This window comes from Micropterus salmoides, unplaced genomic scaffold, assembly GCF_014851395.1.
Source record: "Micropterus salmoides isolate LMB-PRFRI ecotype aquatic unplaced genomic scaffold, ASM1485139v1 Ms_hic_scaffold_15, whole genome shotgun sequence".
NCBI lineage: Eukaryota > Metazoa > Chordata > Actinopteri > Centrarchiformes > Centrarchidae > Micropterus > Micropterus salmoides.
In genome coordinates, this window is record NW_024040596.1 from 28,986,414 (window position 1) to 28,992,413 (window position 6,000).

The following is a 6,000-nucleotide window of genomic DNA, read 5'->3' on the forward strand; positions in this document are numbered from 1 at the left end:
TAAACTTTTTTATATTTCTGTTGCTTTTATGTTTTATGTAAAGTACTTTAAATTACCTTGTTGTTGAAATGTGCTATACAAATAAACTTGCCTTGCCTTGCCTACAATTCGTTTATGGGATGTCTTGTGGTGTCTGGGACTGGATCCCTGTGGTGTGTCTTATTGCGTATATAGCTATTGATTCTGTGTCAGCAAGCCAAGTTTTAAATAACTAAATAATTTAAAGGGATAGCATACATTTTGATGGCTAAATAGTCTTAACTCTTTTGCCCAGTCACAGATCTTCAAAACAAACAGAAGTGGTTGATTTTGACAGACCAATGCAAAACAAACTTTAGGAATGCACCAATACTGGTATTGGAAAGACTGTTAACAGACAAAATTTTATAGAAAATGAACTGTCAGGAAATCCAAGAGGCAGTGTTAGCGAGTCTTCCAGGCCTCAGTGACGAAGTGTTGACATCTGGCCATTCACAGCAAAACTGACTTGATGTTTCTTCAAGAAAAGGAGCTTGAAAAGTACCTCAGGCCAATCCAGTGCAGAAAATTTATGAATAGCTGGAATAAAATGACAAAAAACTGTGCAATATATTTATTTTAGATGTTAATTTAGATTGTTTACAACACTAAGCGTGGGTATAAGGATGCCATTTACCTCTAGAATATATAATTATAACTAATCATTGTAATTAAATCATTAGGGCCTTAGTGATTCACAACCTTACTATTTAGTCTAGTAGTAAAGTTAAATTGTGTGTGTGTGTGTGCATGTAGAGTTTTTCCTGCATATAGAAATTTTTGCCACCACCCAAAGATGTTTTAGCGAGTGCCTAAGGACAAATTTCAGTGCCATGAAAAAAACATAGCATATTCCTCAATTTATCAATCAATGACAATTTATCAGACAACTGTTTAGCAAGCAGAACAAAAACTTAAATACTCCGTCTTTGACTTCCAGCGGTCTCCTCTCATCCCATCCATAACTGCAGTATTTTACACATGCAGCTGGCGCTGGCTTTATAAACCAGCTGCTACGTTGGTTTGAATGGGCCTGAATGCTCCACTACGAAGCAAGCGCTAGTGGAAGACATGGCTCTGCAACCTCGCATTAACTAAATAAGAGTTTTTACACTAGGTGAGAATAATAAATACATTTTTTATTTTTTTTTATTTTTTTTTTTATTTTTTATAATGCACTTTACATTTCAGGGAAATCTCAAAGTGCTACAACAACAAGGGGTTAAAAACAGTTCCAGATTAACAAATAACAGTCGCAATAAAACACCGTAACAAAAAATTTGAAACCATGACTGATTAAAAGGCCTTTTGAAATAAAAAAGTCTTTAGGCCCTTCTTAAAAACCTCCAGAGTTTGTGGGGCCCTTAGGGGCTCTGGGAGGGCATTCCAGAGCCGTGGGGCGACTGCCTGGAAGGCCCTGTCTCCCATGGTGGAGAGTTTAGTCCTTGGTTGGTGCAGGCAGTGGGTAGAGGTGGAGGAGCGGAGGTTTCTTAAGGTGGTGAGTGGGGTGAGGAGTTCACTGAGGTAGGCAGGGGCAGTTCCATGTATGCACTGGTGGGTAAGGAGACAGATTTTATATTGAATTCTGTATTGAATGGGCAGCCAGTGGAGGGATTTCAGGACTGGAGTGATATGGTCATATGGAGAAAGCGTCTGACAACAATCTCCTGTTGTGTGCTACATACAGTATATGAAAGGACAACTGATATCTGTCTGGACAGTAAGTCTAAACAGCCAGCGGAACCTTCAGACTGGATCACTTGTGTGCAATGCTTAAAGTGGACCAGTAGCGTACTAATCGGTACACAATATTACATTATACTCTTTTTTTTGCGTATGCCAGCCTTTACTTTTTCTTGCATATACCAGCACTTCTCAAAAGCTGCTGCTACTCTTTCCCGCCCTCTTCAGGTTCTCTGGGCGCTACGTGACGCTCACCTGTTTCTGTTCTCGCCTGCTTGCTTATCTCTGTTGGTGGAGACAGACGAGGGAGAAGCTTGGTTGCCTTTCATGCTGCTGTGTGCATGAAGTAGCTTGTCAGTGTCACTTTTCATGAACCGACCGACCACAGCCCAGATGGGGTGGGACGTTAAAAAAAGGTTGACGCACTACATCAAACCTTTAGAATGTGTTCTGCATGAATGGTTATGATTAGCACTTAACAAATGAGAGACTAACTGTGTGGCACATTTTTCATGCACAAGAATTTAATTAATACAAACAACTCACAAAAATGAAACTGCTGTTTTTTCCAACTGGAATTGAAATTATAGTAGTGGTAAAAGTTTATTAGCCTAAACTATCGTCTGAATTCACTAACATTAACCTTATTTTAGGCTTAACCATAGGGATGTAATTTCAGAAAACTGTTTTATTTGTGAAACAGTTGAATTTTAACTAATAAGCTGTTTAAATGTTACATATACTGTATAGACTGGGCAGACTATCCAAATAAAATGTAACCAGTAAATATAATCAAACGGACAGAAATAACAAGAAAATGCATAGATTTCAGTCTTAAAGTAACATTGCCTTTACTTGTTATGTTATGTTTACCGATCATGCTTACGATATGCTTATGATCACACCACCCAAAAGCCCATTCTAAGCCAGGAAAAACTGCTATGTGTGTTCTTTCTTCCAGAGCACAACTCAGTTGATTCACATTTAGGAGCTGTTGCCTCCCTTCCCCTCTCCCTAAACTCTTGGAGTACCCCATGCATCCCACCCACGAGTACTCATAACACTCAGAAACCTCTTTAATTGCTCTCCTCAAAAAACCATGGCATACAAACTTCAGGGTAAACTGATGCTGACAGGGATACGAACAGCAGTCCTCAGTCTCACAAGACCATCACCAAATGACAGAAGAGAGATGGTAAAGGCTGTGGTAGATCAGATGCAGGAGCATGATCCTAATCCTTAAAGAGCTGTTTGCCGCTACACCATTGTGCAGGGTATCGTTAGAGTATCCCAAAAGTGTTTGTAGCTCCCTCCTGATGCAAATAAAAACAATAGTTGAGTATAAGAACCGAAACAACACACTTGCACGGCGCCGGCGGTGAAGTATCTCTAGTTCCTCTATTAAGAGGTAAAATACCAAAATTAAAATATTCGTCTCCATGCCGGTGGACCGCAGCTGTGAAGGTTGCTAGGTGACAGGAGCGGCGCTTCCCCACGCATGGGTAAGGGTGGGGTCAGTTGATGACACAATAGACAGTCCTCCGTAGACCAGACCGTGCCATTTAACAACGGTTGGAACGGCCTTCTGTGGCCGCATGCCTTCGTAGGCCGCGAAGGCCACGCCCTTCGAAGGATGCGGCCCCTGAATTGAGACACAGCTCATGGTCATGTGTCCCACACTAACGTCATGACAACGCTCAGTCTGCCAGTTACGCCCAGCAACAAAAGCATGGTAACATGCTACAGGTCTTGGCCTATCAGAAGACAGTGGGCTTTGAGAGGGGGGGCCTTAAAGAGACTGGAGCATCTACAGCTTGTTCAGACAGAGGCTGAAATGACGGCCTACATAAAGAGCCAGTATAAGAAAAAAAATATATATGTTTTTTTAACTTTGAATCATGCAAAGCTGCCATAGGAGTCACAGAACTACAAAATAGGACTTGAAAAGCAGTATAATAGGTCTCCTTTAATTGGGCTCAATCTAAAAGATTATGAATTTATCCAAGGAAGGTTAAAATCAAGGGCAGCTGGACCTTCCTTCCTTGTATAACTATGACCTGGATCACTGAGAACCTTCACAGACATTATGAACTTAATTTCACTTACACTTTTTAGCCATGTGCTACAGCTGCTGATGTTCAGAGGACCCTGACCTTGCCCTCCACCCCCCGGTTGATCGTACCAGGCATTGTAAACTAAGATATCCCCTTCTTTCTTTTTTCAGAAGATTTTATTTTTTTTAGTTTATGATTTTGTCCCACAGTAATTACAGTACCTACGTGGGACAGAATAACACTGCAACAGGCAACAGGAAATAAGTCATCTTGAATCTTCATTATGTCTACTTCAGGTGAGGTGATGAAGCCTAAGGCCTGGATGTTATTGATTGAAGGACAAGTGGTCATGGGACCGCATGCCAACTTTGTTAATGGGATAGCAGCTGTCTTTGCAAGTTACTATAACTTCAACTTGCAGGAATCAGCATGCACCGCAGGGTTTTAAAAGTATTAAAAAAGCATCAGATTTAATATTCTCAAAATAAGCCATCAAAAGTCTTGAATTATTGAATTTCATTTACAAAAGTCTACATTTTGTTCTTGTCCTTGTACTGTCAAATGTATAAATTAAACCACTGACTTGATAAGGAATCGGAATGATCAAAACACGAAAAAAACGAACAGCACATACTGTAAAAAGTGAAAACTAAAATAAGTATGAAACAGCAGTAAGGAGATCAGTGGCGAAGTTAACGATTCTGTAGAGCTGACAGAAGTCCAGTATGTTCCAATTAACTTTTATGGAATAAAAATACACTGTGAAATGTAGGCAGTGCAACAGATACGAATTGAGTGTCTGTAGTGACTTTGTTAGAGCTTGACTGATTTTTGTACAGATATTATCAGCCAATATAAGCTCCTTGCAGATAAATCGGCATCTGCGTTTATAACAGCCGATTTATGATTATTAAAAAAAGAAACTGTCCAAAGAGAGTCGGCTCCTTCCCTCATGTCATGAGTGTTGCATAGTTTACTCACAAGAGTGGGCTCTGCAGCTCCTCTGTTCAAAACACTACAGCATCACAGAACAAAACATCAGCTGACAGGAGTCTACCGGAGCATGCAGAGACAACTACGAAGAGTATCTCCTGGTAGCTCTTACACTCATTGTTCACGGTGAGTTGGTCTTTTGTCACGTCAATTATCATAAATAATAATAATAGCCCTAAATCACTTCTCCTCTTCTGATAACATTCATTACAAGACTTGCTAACCTACCGTTTTTCATAACCCTCTCCCGGGTCACAACTGTAATGGTACGGTAGGTGAGTAGTGAAGGCTACACTGACAAACGTGATTGTAGATTTATTTTTGAAACAGTGTGGCAGTTCTAGCGAACAGTCCCCCCATTTCTCCCTAATTCTTCTAAATATTTCCCCAAAATCAAAATTAGACAAGTAAAAGTTAAAATTACCATTTGAGGTACCTACTAGAGCCTGACTGATTTGTGGGCTAATGCCGATATTAAAGTAAATGCTCCATATTTGTATAGCACCAGTATTCACCAGTCATACACTGAGCCTAAGTGCTCAAACGGAAGCTAACATTCACACTCATTCATACAAATCGAGGTTCAGTATCTTGCCCAAGGGCACTTCGACACGCAACAAGGGGGAGCCAGGAATTGAACCGCCGACCTTCCGATTAACAGCCAACCTCCTGAGCCACAGCCGCCGCAACTTTGTGAATGTGAATGTTATGATTTTGAAAATGATTTGGATAGTACTTTACAGAACAGGCCAATATTGAAAGCTGTTCTATATGTGGACTATCATACCTTTTCCTAAATGGATTATATTAATATTACAGATTTAACCTCTTAACATATATACATACTAACCAATTCACATACATGCATACTCACTACGCACATATATACATACTCACCTTGCACATGCATACATACTTAACATCGTGCATATATATACTAGCCTTGCACACACATGCATACTCACTACGCACATATATTCATACTCACCTTGTGCATACATAAATACTTAACCTCGCACATATATATATATACACTTAATCTCGCGCATATATACAAGCCTGTTCTCATCTCAGGGTGTCATATACCGATGATTTGAGAAAGGGTGATAAAGCGTATTTACATGATGCTAAAGGACACTAAAGGGTGTGAGCCGCTCTCGGGCGTCCCCTTACAGACCGGAAGTGCTAGTTAGCTAGCGCTAGCGTTTCATAGGGGCGTTTCATACGGATGCTGAAGGGTACCTTTCGCGTA